The sequence below is a fragment of the Solanum verrucosum genome, unplaced genomic scaffold (genome assembly GCF_900185275.1).
Source record: "Solanum verrucosum unplaced genomic scaffold, falcon-dt-bn FXZP01000294.1, whole genome shotgun sequence".
In the NCBI taxonomy this organism is placed as follows: Eukaryota; Viridiplantae; Streptophyta; class Magnoliopsida; order Solanales; family Solanaceae; genus Solanum; species Solanum verrucosum.
In genome coordinates, this window is record NW_026019925.1 from 1015548 (window position 1) to 1032284 (window position 16737).

Here is a 16737-nt window from a genome sequence, read left to right on the forward strand (position 1 = left end):
ATTTTTTGTCCTTTAGTTTCAGTTTTGCTAGACTTAGCTGGGGCATGTCCCAGCATTTCTAGTTAGTTAGAGTCTATTTTCAGACATAGATAGATTCATCTTAGTATTGCGTTAATATCTTCTTTGTATTAAACTTATCAGTTTTCATATATCTCAGTTATAGTATATGGGTATTCCCCATCTTTTCATTTTGTTTATGATTATAGCTTCCGCACAGTTCTATTATTCACTTTATATTTAGTATGCTAATGATCATGCCAACAGGGTTAGCTTGGGATCACTTGTGGTCTTAGGTCCAGTGTCCGCGTCTCGGGAGTAGTCTCGGGGAGTGACAAACGTTGTATCAGAGCACTAGGTTTAAGTGTCCTAGGATGTCTGAAAAGACGCACTTAGTAGAGTCCTTTTCATGGATGGGTAGTGCGCACCACATCTAATGAGAGGGCGGCTACAAAGTGTCTTAGGAAAAATCTTCATTTTCTTGTTACTCTTATCGTGCGTAAGGTATAATCTAATTCCGTTCTAACTCGATATTCTAGGTTTCAGTGATCATGCCTCCTCGTAGAGCTAACGCCAGGAATGCGAATGCCAGGAACGCAAATACAGCTCCTCCAGTCCCTGATCAAGAAGTGTCTAATGCACAGTTCAGGAACGCCATTCAGCTGTTGGCTCAGAGTGTGGCCAACCAGAACAATCAGTGGGCTCCAATTTCGATAAATGCCAATGTTGGGTCAACTGCAGCCAGAGTGCGAGACTTTCTTAGGATGAAGCCGCTAGAGTTCTTAGGATCACAAGTTGGAGAAGATCCCCAAAACTTCATTGATGAGTTCAAGAAGATCTTTGAAGTGATGCAGGTAACTGGGAATGATCGGGCTGAGTTAGCATCTTACCAACTGAAAGATGTAGCTCATATCTGGTATACTCAGTGGAAGGAGAACAGGGGTACAAATGCAGCTCCTATTACTTGGGATTGTTTCAGCGAAACCTTTCTGGACAGGTTTTTCCCTATAAAGTTGAGAGAAGCAAGGGCCCAGGAATTTATGAACTTAAGGTAGGGTAACATGACGGTCCAAGAGTATGGGCTCAAGTTTAACCAACTCTCCAAGTATGCTCCTCACATGGTTGTTGACTCCAGGGTTCTGATGAATAAGTTTCTTTATAGGGTGTCAGACTTAGTGAAAATAGAGTGCAAGAATGCTATGTTGTTGGGAGACATGAACATCTCTAGGCTCATGACGCATGCTCAGCAGGTTGATGGTGATAAGCTTAGGGAATAGTCTAAGGAGACTGAGAAAGCAAGAACATGTAACTACGAGTCTTCCCAACATAAATCGGGTGGTGAAAATCACTCGCAATTTCAGCAGAAGTCTTCGACTCCAGCCCCTTCATCAGCTAGTGTTCCATCCCCCAAGTTCCGCAATGATCAGAAAGGTGGAGCATCAGGCTCTAAGTCTTAAGGGAGTGTTACATGTACCAAAGCCTACCCGACTTGCCCTAAGTGTGGTAAGAACCATCCGGGCGAGTGCCTTGCAGGTAAGAAATGATACTTTAGGTATGGTCAGTCTAGTCATAGATTGAAGGATTGTCCTTCTAGACAGGGTCAAGGAGGAAATAATGGTAGATCTCACTCTACAACTTCAGCAGCACTAGCATGTCACCCGACTCAACAGGGTAACTCATCTGGTACAAGTGGCAGACAGCGCCAAAACAGGCTCTATGCTCTTCAGGCTCATCAAGATCAAGAAGTTTTTCTTGATGTAGCCATTGGTACGTTACGAGTATTTGATCTTGATGTTTATGCATTGTTAGATCCAGGGGCTACTTTGTGTTTTGTAACTCCTTACATAGCAGTCCAATTCAGTATTAGCCCAGAAACTCTTTCAGACCCCTTCTCAGTTTCTACTCCAGTCGGTGACCCAGTTATGTCTAGACAGGTATACAAAAATTGCCCTGTCACAGTCTCTCAGAAAGTCACTTCAGTAGATCTTCTAGAGTTAGAAATGGTAGACTTAGATGTAATTCTAGGCATGGATTGGTTACATTCCTGTCATGCCTCATTCAATTGTAGAACTAGGATTTTTCATTTTTAGTTTCCAAACGAACCAATCTTAGAATGGAAGGGTAGTAGCTTAGGACCTATGGGTCTATTCATTTTGTACCTTAAGGCCAGAAAGATGATCTCTAAGGGTTATCTCTATCATCTAGTTCGGGTTAAGGATTCTAGTTCTGAATCCCCAACTCTTGAGTCAGTTCCAGTAGCCAATGAGTTCCTAAAAGTGTTTCCAGAAGATCTTCCCGGAGTTCCTCCCGATAGGGAAATCGGCTTTGGAATTGATCTCCTTCTAGATACCCAGCCTATCTCTATTCCTCCTTACCGAATGGCTCCAACTGAGCTTAAGGAATTGAAGGAGCAGTTGAAAGACCTTCTAGATAAGGGTTTCATCAGACCTAGTATTTCGCCATGGGGTGCACCAGTGTTGTTCGTAAAGAAAAAAGATGGTTCTCTCAGAATGTGCATTGACTATAGGCAGTTGAACAAGGTCACAATCAAGAATAAGTATCCCATCCCCAGGATTGATGACTTGTTCGACCAACTTTATGGAGCTAGTCATTTCTCAAAGATATACCTCAGATCAGGTTATCATCATCTTAGAGTCAGAGATAGTGACATTCTGAAGACAGCCTTCAGAACTCGGTATGGTCATTACAAATTTGTATTTATGTCATTTGGACTAACCAATGCTCTTGCAGCTTTCATGGATTTGATGAACAAATTGTTCAAGTGATATTTGGACTTGTTCGTTATCGTCTTTATTGATGATATCCTTATGTACTCTAGGAATGAGGAAGAACATGCGAGTCATTTGCGAGTTGGTCTATAAACTCTCAAAGATCGCCAGTTATTTGCAAAATTTAACAAGTGCGGGTTTTGGTTACAATCAGTTGATTTCCTTGGGCATATTGTGTCTAGTGAAGGAATTCAAGTAGATTCCCAGAAGATAGAAGCAGTGAAACAATGGCCCAGACCTACCTCTCCTACAAATATAAGAACTTTCTTGGGTCTAGTGGGTTATTACAGAATGTTTGTGGAAGGATTTTCATCCATAACCTCTCCATTGACTAAGTTGACTCAGAAAAAGGTTAAGTTCCAGTGGTCAGATGATTGTGGGAAAAGCTTTGTAGAACTGAAAACTAGGTTGACTACAAATCCTGTTTTGACTTTACCAGAGGGTTCAGATGGTTATGTGATCTTTTGTGATACATCCAGGGTCGGCCTAGGTTGTGTGTTGATGCAGCGAGGTAAGGTTATAACTTATGCTTCTAGGCATCTTAAGGTACATGAGAAGAATTATCCGATTCATGATCTCGAGCTTCCAACAGTGGTGTTTTCACTCAAGATTTGGAGACACTAGTTGTATGGTGTTCATGTATATTTGTTCACAGACCATAATAGCCTCCAGTATGTATTCACCCAGAAAGAGTTGAATCTTTGCCAGAGAAGGTGGCTTGAGTCCCTCAAAGATTATGATATGAGCGTGCATTACCTTCCAGGTAAGGCAAATGTAGTAGAAGATACTCTTAGCAGATTATCCATGGGTAGTGTAGCACATGTTGAGGAAGAAAGAAGAGAGCTAGTAAAATATGTTCACAGACTTGCTCGCCTAGGAGTTCATCGTATGAGCATATCAGATGGTGGTGTAACGATTCAAAATGGGGCAGAATCTTCTCCGGTAGTAGAGGTTAAGGAAAAGAAAGACAGTGATCCAATATTGCTTGAGCTTAAGGGTCCAGTCCATAATCATAGAGTGAAGGTTTTCTCCCAAGGGGGAGATAGTGTGTTTTGCTACCAGGGTCGATTATGTGTTCCTAATATGGTCGAGTTGAGACAACATAATCCTGCAGAGGCACATAACTCCAGATATTCTATCCATCCAGGTGCTACTAAGATGTACCGCGATCTGCGGGAAGTCTATTAGTGGAATGGTATGGAAAGAGATATAGCAGACTTTGTGGGTAAGTGCCCCAATTGCTAGCAAGTCAAGGTAGAACATCAGAAACTAGGAGGCATGACTCAAGAGATTGACATTCCTACTTGGAAGTGGGAAGTGATCAACATGGACTTCATCACAGGTTTACCTCGTACTCGCAGACAGCATGACTCAATTTGGGTGATTGTTGATAGGGTTACTAAGTCTTCTCGCTTTTTAGTGGTCAGGACTACAGATTCGGCGGAGGATTACGCCAAGCTTTACATTAATGAGATTGTGAGGTTGCATGGGTTCCTTTGTCTATCATCTCAGATGGAGGTCCTCATTTTACCTCTCATTTCTAGAAGTCATTTCAGAAGGGTCTTGGTACTCAGGTTAACCTTAGCACAAAATTTCATCCATAGATGGATGGTCAGGCAGAGCGTACCATTCATACCTTAGAGGACATGTTGAGAGCTTGTGTGATCGACTTCAAGGGTAGTTGGGATGATCACCTTCCTCTTATTGAGTTCGCCTACAATAATAGTTACCATTCCAGCATTCAGATGGCCCCTTATGAGGCATTGCATGGGCGTAGATGTAGATCTCCAGTTGGTTGGTTTGAAGTAGGCGAAGCAGCCTTGATAGGAACAGATTCAGTCCTTGATGCTATGTAGAAAGTGCAACTCATTAGAGATAGACTTAAGACTGCCCAGAGTCACCAGAAGTCTTAAGCAGATGTGAGAAGAAGGAAATTAGAGTTCCAAGTTGATGAGTGGGTTTTCCTGAAAGTGTCACCTATGAAAAGGGTGATGAGATTTGGCAAGAAAGGGAAGCTTAGTCCCAGATATGTAGGCCCTTACCGAATCTTGAAAAGGATTGGTAAAGTGGCTTATGAGTTAGAGTTGCCAGCAGACTTACAGCAGTGCATCCAGTCTTTAACATTTCAGTTTTGAAGAAGTGTGTGGGTGATCCAGCATCCATAGTGCCATTAGAGAGTTTTGTCGTGAAATATAGTTCCTCATATGAGGATGTACCAGTTTAGATTCTCGATGTTCAAGTTAGAAGGTTGAGAAACAAAGAAGTCGCTTCAACCAAGGTTTTGTGGAGGAGTCAGTTCGTAGAGGGAGCTACTTGGGAAGCAGAAGCAGCCATGAAGTCCAAGTATCCTCACCTCTTTCCTTCCAATTCCATTCCAACTTGAGGTAATAGTTCCTCTTCAATTTTTCAGTCATTTATGCGTAAATTCAGTCTTAAGATCATGTTCCTTCAGTTTGTACTTGCATTTTCAACTTATTTGCCTGTTCTTGGAACTCAGTTCAGTCAAAAATTAAGTTCTCAATGTTAAGTGGTAGGGATTGCAACACTCTCCCTTTATTTCAGCTAGTTTAGTCTTCATTTGAGGACGAATGGTCCCAAGGGGGAGATAATGTAACACCCCGTATCTGAAAAAGACGAAAAATGAAGATTTTGAGAAGTTGCAAGTGCAACTCACGGTTGCCATCCACGACCCGTGCTGGTGGTCCGTGATTCACCACTGCAACCCCTCTCCAAACCCAGCTAAGAAAATCAGCTAAGTCTCGACCCACGGACAAACCCACACTCCGTAGGTCAGACCACGGTCTGTGGTCTGTGTCCGTGGATTGAGACCCCATTTACCCAACCTCTGACATAAACGACGACCGACCATCACATACCCTCGTTTGATCCACGGTCTATAGGTCTGATCATAAGTGACGGTCAACAGCCAGTTAGAGGAAAATTATGATTGGGTCAACTTCAAATGGCTATAACTCTTAACAAAAAATGAATTATGTATCCCATTACCAATGGTATGATAGATAATTGAATCCTCTTTCCAATGCCACCGAGTTTGCTAAAATCCAACCTCCGAGTAAAAAGCTATGCTTGTTTTAGTGAAGCGCTGTCAGGCAGACTTGACCTACGACTCCAATCTACGGACCGTAGATTGACCTACGGCCTGTAGGTCCTGTCCGTCGATCACTCCGACAGCATTTAAGTCAGGGGACTTTTGGTCTTTTCCTATTTCGTTGGACCCCTAAGCTACGTCATTTAGACCCTAAATTATGAGATTTTAGTCAATTTAAGCCTAGAAACATAACTAGAACTTGCCTAAGTCAAATCATTAATCAAAACTTAGAAAATTAGAGTGTAAGAGGAGATTAGAAGTCAAGAACCCTCATTCAAGAACACAACAATTTTTCTTCAGTTCCAGGCCAAAAATTAAAGGATTTCTTCGTGAAATTCGTCACCGGGTATGTGGGATTTCACTAGTGGGTTCCTTTCGCCCATTAGGTCCCTAGTTTTCAGTCAGTTTCTTGATTCCCTTATTATGACTAAACCTAGGTTTTCTTGAATGTTAGAATCATTGGGTTCTTAGCTGTTAGAATGATCCAAATCAGATTAGTATGTTAATATTCAGTTTATTGCATGAATTCCAGAACCCTAGCTATGTATTTCTTTAGTTCTTGAATTACACACGCTAGGTCCAATATTTCAGTTATTCAGTTATACATGCCTCAGTTATTAATGCATCAATATCAGTTTAATTGTTGCATTCTAAGTTTGCATGTTCAGTTTGAGCTATCCAGTAAATTACAGAAATTCAGTCATAATGTGTTCATTACTTAATCCATTGGGAGTAGCATAATACCGAGTTGGACTAGGGTTCAACGTGCCCAAATAGTACCAGAACTACTAGCCATGTAGGTTGTAAGTCCCCTCTGTGCGCATCATTTCAGTGATCACACCAGCATGCCTTTATACCTCTGGTAGGGTATATTGGGTACTCTCGATAGGGCGTATACATTGAACTCCACATTTAGCTCATGTGGTTTTATTATCGGTTATTATTAGCTCCCACAGTTGAGTCTGATCCTATTGCATTGACCATTTATCAGTATATCCAGTATTCAATTTCAACATGTTATAAGTTGGTCACTACATTCAGTTATCTCATCATTTAATATCTATGTCATGTTCAGATTATGTCATTTCTTATTTGATTTGTTTAGTTATATGTTATTTTAGTTGTATTCTATCCTACATGCTCAGTACCTTACAAGTACTGACGCATACTCTGCGCTATATCTTCTAGTGATGTTGGTTCAAGTTCTCAACATCCAGATCACACTTAGATCGATTCCCGATCTCCAGTTCAGCAAAATCAGTGATGAGTCCTCATTCTCCGAGGACAATAGTCTTGAGTTTCTTTTCAGTATTTTTAGTCCTTTAGTTTGAGTTTTTCTAGACTTAGCTGGGGCCTGTCCCACCATTTCTTGTCAGTTAGAGGCTATTTTTAGATATAGATAGATTCAACTTAGTATTGAGTTAATATCTTCTTTGTATTAAACTCATCCGTTTTCATATATTTCAATTATAATATATGGGTATTCCCCATCTTTTCATTTTGTTTATTATTATAGCTTCCACACAGTTTCTATTATTCAGTTTATATTTAGTATGCTCATGATCATGCCAGCATGGTTAGCTTTGGATCACTTGTGGTCCTAGGTCCCGTGTTCGCGTCTCGGGGGTAGTCACGGGGCATGACAAAAATGTTCATAAAATCATGTTGTGTGGGTACTATTGTCGTACTACCCACCAAGATGCTCATGATTTCGCCAAGTCTTGTAATTGTTGTCAAAGAGAAGAAGGTATTTCAAGGAAACAAGAACTCCCAATGAATCATATTTTGGTGGTTGAACTATTTGATGTTTGGGGCCTTGACTTTATAGGTGCATTTGGGAGTTGGAATGGGATGAAATACATACTTGTAGCGGTTGACTATTTGCCTAAACGGGTAGAAGATGTGGCACTTTCATCCAATGAAGGAAAGAGTGTCACCGCATTCCTGAAAAATAATATCTTCTCCAGATTTTGTACACCAAGGGAAATTATCAGCGATGAAGGTTCTTACTTTTGTAATAAGTTGTTCAAGGTGTTTCTTAAGAAGTATGGTGTTTATCACAATATCTCAACTCCTTGTCATCTGCAGTCTAGTGGGAAAGTCGAAGTGTCATATATAGAAATTAACCAAATCCTTGCAAATACTATGAGTGTGAACGTAACTAATTGGTCAATAAGCTTTATGATGCTCTATGGGCCTATCTCACTGCATTCAATACTCCCATAAGGTTGTCTCCTTACAAACTTGTGATTGGGAAGTCTTGTCACTTACATGTAGAGTTAAAGCATAATGCGATGTGGGCACTCAAGAAGTTAAATCCAGATCGACGTGCCCCATAGAGTTAGAGGTTGGATGAGTTGAATGTGTTTGATGAGAAATACCAAGATCAAATTATCGAAAAGCATGAATTTGCTCCTTCTATTCAATGCAAGGTTGCACTTGTTAGCTGGCAAGCTCAAATCAATGTGGACAGGACCATTTAAACTAGTACATTTGTTCTCACACAGAGCAATTGAACCTGAGAATGAGGAAGGAATAAGATTCAAGGTAAATAGTCAAAGAATAAAAATCTACTTGGGTCAACCAGAAGAGGTCAAAAGGTAATTGAAGAATGGGATCATGATGAAGTCTGAATAGTCAATGGGTCTGCGTCGTACTGCAACCTTAAATCAGCGCTACTTTGGAGGCAACCCAAGATGTAATCTAGCTTGTTTACAAGTTTTCTAGTGATTTTTATGTTTTAATATTTTCTAGTGATTTATATGTTTTAATGTTCTCTAGTGAATTTTATTATTTTAAGTTTGAGTTTTGGCTAGATTAAGTTAGTCTAGGGTCTTTGTCCAAAACGAGTCAAGAAAATGTAAAAGGATGCCTTGATGTTTGCTACATGTGTAGGAAAGAAAGAAAAATCTGGAAAATCATGAAGTGCTAAAGGTTCTACGGTTTTGACCTACAGGTCGTAGGGCAATCTATAGACCATAGGTCTGATCCGTATAATCTTGGTGCACGGTAAGTTTTGTAAGGACTGGTTCTATGGTTCCCATTTATGAGCCATCGTTCATTCAATGAACCGTAGATGGCATCATAGAATTTTATGTCCAAATATAGTTGTAGCTTTAAGTCTACGACTACACAGTACAAACCGTAAATACTTTTATTATCCCTAGTCTGCATCCACAGAACACATGTATATTTCCAAAAAATTTATAATTGTGAAATGAAATTACGGAGGCCATCTACGGAACATAGTAACACCTACGGGCCATAGACGAGCTTTCATCAAAACGAGTCTGCCTAATTAAAAAAGACGTGACATGAGACTCCTAATTCAAATAAAAAACCCAAATTTCAAATTCACCCCATTCTTCCCCACGATCCTCAACCACTACAACCCCTTTCTTTTCCCACCCTTTTATATCAACTTTGAACTCCTCATATAAATCTTCTCACTATTTAATCCCATTCCCTATCTTCTCCACGTCTTCCTCCTTTTCATCCATTTTTCACACACGTTCACCACACCAAAAGCAAGACAGTCACGGGTCTCGGAAATTATTGAATTGGTCATCACATTTTAAGTATCTAAGTTTAAATTAGCACCCACACAACTTTAAATTTAAGTTATAAGGTATGAATTCCTTTCAAACTTAAATTGCTAATTAAGTTCATAGTTGCTACTTGACCTAGGGTTGAAATTTCTTGTGTTGTATGTTAAACATTTTCAAATTATACCCTTGGGATGAAAGTGGATGTGAGTGTTGTCAATTCCATGTTAATATGTAAACTAATTTCTCAGAATTGTGTTCTTAACTTAGGGTTTATGTCGTTTCTTTTATTTGTGTTATTAAATGATAAGTGTAACCCCTAAGGATGACAAAATTCCATGATAATAGGTATAAATGGATGAACTAGACTAGGTTAGGATGGTTTGTGATGAGTCAAGAATTTTGACTCATTTAGCGCTTATTATTCAATTATTTAGTGTCCTCAATTCCTATTTTGTTCTCATAACTAATGTTAATATGTTGATATGCAGCAATGAAGGCTTAAGAACAAGGCAAGGACATTATGATGCAGAAAGTATAAAATAAGTTAGCAAAGCTGAAAAAAGAGAAGTTGGAGCTTACAACTACCATTCCAGCTCGCCTAAAGTTCCAGTGAAGTGGCCTATGTTCCAAACCAACTTGGCGAGCAAAAGGGACGATTTGGTGACTTGCCGAATCGATTGGCGATCACGATCCTGCTCACCTAAGCTTCTAAAATAATTTGCTAAAGGAGTTAGGACAAAAGGCAAAAAGAAGCACAACTCGGTGGTTCACTGAGTTGATCAGTGAGAACGACTTACCTCGCAACTTGGACTTTGCGTCGAGTTTTTGGAAACATATAAATTCATTTTTTAAAAGAAGAAAAGGAGTTCCCACACAGTTTATTCCTGAGTCTTTGAGAATTTTTACATTTTCACAATGTTAAACATTTCTGGAGAAGATTTGGATCTAGGATTTTAGCTTTGAATTTGGCATTAGGTATTGCATATTTTTATCAATTCAAATAGATAATCTTGTTGGTAACTATTTCTTATTTTCTGTTATGTTTGGCTAAAACCCCTTACCTTAGGGGTATGATCATGTAGTCGAATGCATGAATTAGCTAATGGGTGTTATTAATTGTTGAATTTAATGTTGTTTTGAAATGGGTTCAATTTTTTGTTGATGTTTTAATTGAAGAATTGAAGTTGCAAATTCTGTTCTAGCTTAGCTCTTTATGCTTGCTTGAGAAAGAGGTATTAGAGTCAAATGAATGATTGATAGTTGTATTGATTGTGTCTTTAAAACCTAGCTTGAGAAAGTTGATTTGATTGCGTCTTTACAAACCCAGCTTGAGAAAGTGAGTTAATTAAGGAATTGGATTGTGTGGTAGTGTTAAGCTTGTTGAGGTTCGAGAGAACTCACTCAAAACATGATAGTTGATCGAGAGATGGCTATTGTACTCAAAACCTAGCAGACTCAACAAGTTGAAGCAATTAGTAATCACCCATTAAGCAAAATTAACATTCGATTGATCACATTCCTAAGGTCCAATCTCCAATTTCTTATTCCTGTGTTAGTTATTCCTTATCACAATTTGGTTACTAATTTACCCCCATTTGGTATTAATCATTGAAACTTCGTGATTTAATTTTATGTTGCGAAAATTTAGCTTCTATAAACGATTCGAACACGTTTTTACTTCATAGTTGAATTCTTTACTGTATCATTCCCTGTGGGATCGACCTCAACTCATAGTTGGGTTTATACTTGTTAGTGACTGCCTACACTTGGAATCAGATGAAGTGTAGTTGAGCGTTATCAAAAATAGTGTCACTGCCGGGGAGTGGTGTTTAGAATTATTTTATTGAAGTGTCTTCGTGAACTAATTTTATTATAGTTGAATTATATTATTTTTGTTCTTGTTGATTGCTCAAACCCGATGAAAAAATGAGTGTGAACGGGAGCAATGCAAGTAAACTTGGGAACAATGATGACATTGGAAACTGACATGATGTCAATGAGGATCAACTGGGTGCGGGAGCTATTCGATTTCCTCCAACTGTGGGTAATGTATTTTTTCATGTGACTAGCAGGATGTTGCAACTGTTGCAAATGAAAGGTCTCTTTGGGGGACTTTCTCATAGGACTCTCATGATAACATTCGCAATCTTGTGGATTTATGTGGACCATTTTACTACAAGAACATCACTGAAGAGTCAGTCCGACTCCGTTTGTTTCCCTTTTTCTCTAATAGGGGAGGCAATGAAGTGGTTGACCGAACTACCAAGGGAATCTATCACTTTATGGGAGGAACTCACGAAAGTGTTTTATGGAAGGATTTTCCCTCCCTCGAAGATGGTCAAGTTGAGGGATTATATCCAGAATTTCAAGCGAATTAATGGTGAGCCCAAAAGTTGGTTCTCTTATGTTCGACTTATGGGTTGCTGGACAATGTGCTACTGCTAAAGTTTTATTGGAGTCTTGAAACGATCAACAAAGGTGTCGCTGACGAACTCATTCATGGTGGAATCATGAGACAACCATTGGACATAGTGTTAGCCTTGCTTGACGAGATTACCAAAATTAATTGTACATGGTAAACAAGGGAAGATAAGATGTCTCCTTTGAATATTTGGTTGACAAAGGAACAGATGGAAAAGAATCAAGAACGAGATGAAAACTTGGCCAAGATAATTAACCAAATGGACCTATTGATGAAACATGTCATGGGAGGGGTTTACAAGGTTGTGAATGCGGTTAGTGCTAATAGTGATGTGAACCCGGATGATGCACAATTTGAGGCCTTGTACAATGAAGAGTTACAGTTCTTGTTGAACCAAGCGGGGGTTTCTCGTCCGAGCTATCCAAGGCCGGGTGGGAATCAAGGTTGGATTAGAGATCATGATGATGGTTGGAGAGATCGAGAATGGCGTGACCGTGGTGCAAATTTGAGAGATAGAGATGGTGACAAAGATCACTATGTGCCTCTTCATGAACGTCAAAAGCCAATGAAACAAAGGGAGGATCCCAAAATTTTCCGTACTAAGGATATGCTTGCTCGTATCTTAAACAAGGTGAAAGGATCAGAAAAGGTACTCAAGGATATGAAAGACGATGTCTCTTCTCTAAATCAAACGGTGACTTCACACTCGGTTCCATTAAGCAGCTTGAAACTCAAATGAGTCAGATCTAGGCTCATTTAAATTCAAAACCGAAGGGGGGTTTCCCTAGTGATACCTTAGTTAACCCGAAGAATGAGAAATGATCTCATGGCCACGTCGTGCCATGACGTTAAATAAGGCGCTTCTTGGGAGGCAACACAAGTTTTACTTTTTATTTTGATTAATGTTTATTGGTTGTACAGGTTGAAATTAAAATTTTGGGTGACAAGGAAAATTGGGCAAGCTAAAGCCCACTCGGTGAGCCCGATATAGATTAATTTTTGACCAACTTATAGGCCGAGTTGCTGTTAACTATGGCATGCTAAAGTCCACTCAGCGAACCACGGAGTGTATTAACGGCATTAATGAACCTCGCCAATCAAGGCATGAACTGAAGGGTCAAAGGCCTTTCAACCGTTTTAAATTCAAATCCTCTCCTTATTTTGAACTTTTAGACTCTTGCACTCTTACAATCAAATTTTAGATCATAGTTTTTATCTTTAATTTTTGTGGGTGTCCTTGTGTGGTCAGAATCTTATGCGTTTCCCATCCTTTTCTCTTTTCCTTAGTGTCCCTATCTGCAATTAAGGTTGGTTATCCGAATTTGTTTTAAATTGTGCAATTTGTTTTGAGCATGTGTTTGAGTAACTCGTAGATCTATGGTTTGCTTTGATTTTGTGCTAAATTGTTCGTTGATATCTATTTTGAAATCATTCATGCCTGATTTCTTGTTTAGTCTTAATTAGTTTGAGATTGGCATTTTAATTGTGTGAATTGTGTGTTTGCATGTTGTGCGTTTGCTTGTTGTGTTTTGTGTGGGTGAAGTATGAGTAACCCAAGTTTCACTAAACAACTCAAATTTGCCTAATGATTGATTGGGTGACATCATTCTTAAGAGCAAAATCATTGTTTTGTCAAATTTAGATCAATTGGGGGAATTTTGAGTACCCCGGAGCAGATAATCATTGTGGGTAGGCTTAAATTGCATGGAATTTTCCTTGAAATTAGTTGCAGTAGGCTGTGCATTGAGAATTGGAATTCGGGTTGGGAATCTAGTAAGTTGGGCTATTTTGGGAGGTGAGTCGAACTTGCCGAGTGACTCGACAGCTCACTAATTGACCCCCCTTATCGCCTTTTTGACTTGAAATGTAGGTAAATTACTCTGTAACTTTCAGCGATATGGTTTTTCTCACTGAGTATACTCAGTCACTCATTGAATGATCTTTGGTATCACCTTTTTGTGCTCAATTTCTGTTGTTTTCTTCTGGAACATTTGGTGAGCCCTCTACAGCTCGCCGAATGTCTTCGACAACTCACCGAGTGGTTTGGCGAGTTTTCTTGCACTTTTTCTTGAAGATGATATTTTCCTAACCCGTTGCAACTGCATATGTTTTGTTTGTGCGTTTCTACAGATATGGCTAGGCCAAAGCATCTGTTAAAAGGTCCAAGACCTCGAAAGAGGAAAAAAGGGTTATCATTGCAGCATAGTGTCACAACCCAATGCTATACCCTAGACGTGACATGGCGTACAAGAGCTCGAGAGGCCCCATACATGCCACTTAGTATACATAGTGAAAATAATATAAATCAAGATATTTAAAAGTGCATTGCAAACATAGAGTTTTATAAAACGAAGTGGAAGTCTAACAATGTCTCAAGCCATCTAGTACAAAGGAGAAATCATGACGTAACCCGTACGTCAAGTTCAAAACTAAAATGAAAAGACATAATGAAATAAAGGCTTGGTCCTCAAAACATGAGGCCTCACCAATCTTCAATCTTCAACTACTAAGAGATCCTAGCCATGGAGTTGCGAATCGCAATCGACAGACCCTAAAATTTAGGATAAGAAATGTAGGCAAGAGTATATGCTAGTACAAAAATGCACTAAGTATTATAGTCATGCACTAAGTATGATAGTCATGCATAAAAGGGACATTTTTGTGGTATATAAAGACCAAGTCAAATCATACGATAAGAGGATTAGAAAACATAAAACGAAATCATGATCATTGCAAGTAAAACTGTCTTTGGACACATGTAAGTTACTTTAAAGGTAACCTTGGTTTATTATTGTGGGAAGTTGCCTTAACCGACATAAATACCATGCGAGCTATAACATGATACCATGATGTCCCCCACACTGAAAAAGGTTGTCCTATTTGCCAAGGTAGGACCATGGTTCTGAGCTAAAGTCAATCCACTAGATAAGGTCTATTTAGACAATCTTCTTATGCAGGCACATAGGTAATTCATAAGGAGATTGCTTTTAGAAACCCAACCTCAACACGAAAGAGCTTCCATCTCTATATTCTTTCGGCGCTAAGCATAAATCCCACAAAGTAGTTATTAATCTTAACTTGACTTATATTTAAATGACATGGATAGTTACCATTTGTTTTTATCATAGGTCAGCTCCTTAGACCATGCGTGAGAAAACCTTTGACCGTCTATGATCCTTTCATAATAGCTTTTAAGGCCCATAGTCATTCACTTCATACTAGAAATTCCCCTAATACTAATGGAACTAGTTTCCAAACCATGGCCTATAATCATTGATGGCATATCCGGATACCATACTAATCAAGACCTAATTTAGGAAAATAGCCCAAAAAGCATTGAGGGCAAATCTAAATGTCATTCATGTCATGTGGCCAATCTTCATAGAACATATAGACAATCTCATCTATATGCTTTCTTGAGTCATAAACATACTTTCATGAGCATGCATTCTTTTCAATAATTCATAAGCTTCATCATATTTTCAAAGTCAGCATCTTCAAATTCATTTACATTTATTTCATAAAGGGAAGATATGCATATTTCATAAATTCATATTTCATAGTTCAAGACCCACATTATATCAACATAGCTTAGAAAACATGGGTTATGCATGGGTTCATGGGAAATCAACATAAAACATGCAATTAGTTCAATTCATGCAAAAAGTTCATAAATAAATCAAATAAATCGACATTGAAAGTAACCCATGACATAGAAGAAAACTCTAACTCAATTGGGGAATTATAACTTTCTAAATTGGAGAATTTGGGAACTAAATGGATGAAAACCATCATACCTTGATAACAAAATCTTTGAAGCAATGCAGGATTAAGAGGCTTGATCTTCAAACCCTAGCTTTCTTCTTCAACTTTTAGAGAGAGAAATATTTGAGAGGAAGACTTGTTCTTCTTTTAGGAATTTGAGAGAATGATTTCAATTGGGTAAATTTTGGGGGTAAAGTAATTATATAGGGGTTCTAATAGAGAGTAAAATGACATGGTATTCAATTAAAACAATTTGGGCAAAAGACCAAGAAGCCACATAAATAACCGTCATTGTCAACGATAATAGGGAACTACGGTTTGTGGTTCGACCTACATACCATCTTGTTCGACTGTTGTTGACTTCAGAAACTTGACTATTGGACCCACAAACAACAGAGCCAACCTACGCAACGTGGTTCCATCGATAGGCCGTAGGTCACAGCCGTCTTTCTCAACTTGTAAACCTAAAATTTTTCTTTGTCTAGACTAACCTACGAGGACTATCTATGGCTCGTGGATTGGATTACGGTCCATCATGGTGAACCATCAAAAAATACAGAACCTTATCAACTTTAAGAAAATATAACTCTTGGACCACGCCACTATCGACGATCCGTCGTCCCACCTATGTATCGTGGATGGTGTCGTCGGTCTTGACACTAGGTGAGTGAAAAACTAAATTTTTTCTTGCCTTTTGTATCCAAGGTGTTACATTATCTCTCCCTTGGGAACATTCGTCCTCGAATGGAACTGAAGTTAGCACGAAAAGAGTAAGAGAGAAACTAACAACCCAATCATTAATCCAATCACATAAATGCACATATCCGAGGAGGAAACTTCAACTCCAAGATAAAACATGTTCAACATATCTTTTCATAAGGTCTATATGCAACTCATACTCAAATCCTCATAAACATGAAGAAATCAAGTAAGCTAAATCATATCTTTTGAAAATCAACTTTTTCATGATCATGCATACATGAGGAAACATGAAGATGACTAAGACACACAGATTCTAAAGAGTGAACCATGAGGGGCTAAGACCTCAAGCAAGACTCGAAGATAAAAGGAAAGACATAGGGATACGAAGACGTCTTTTCACGCGTC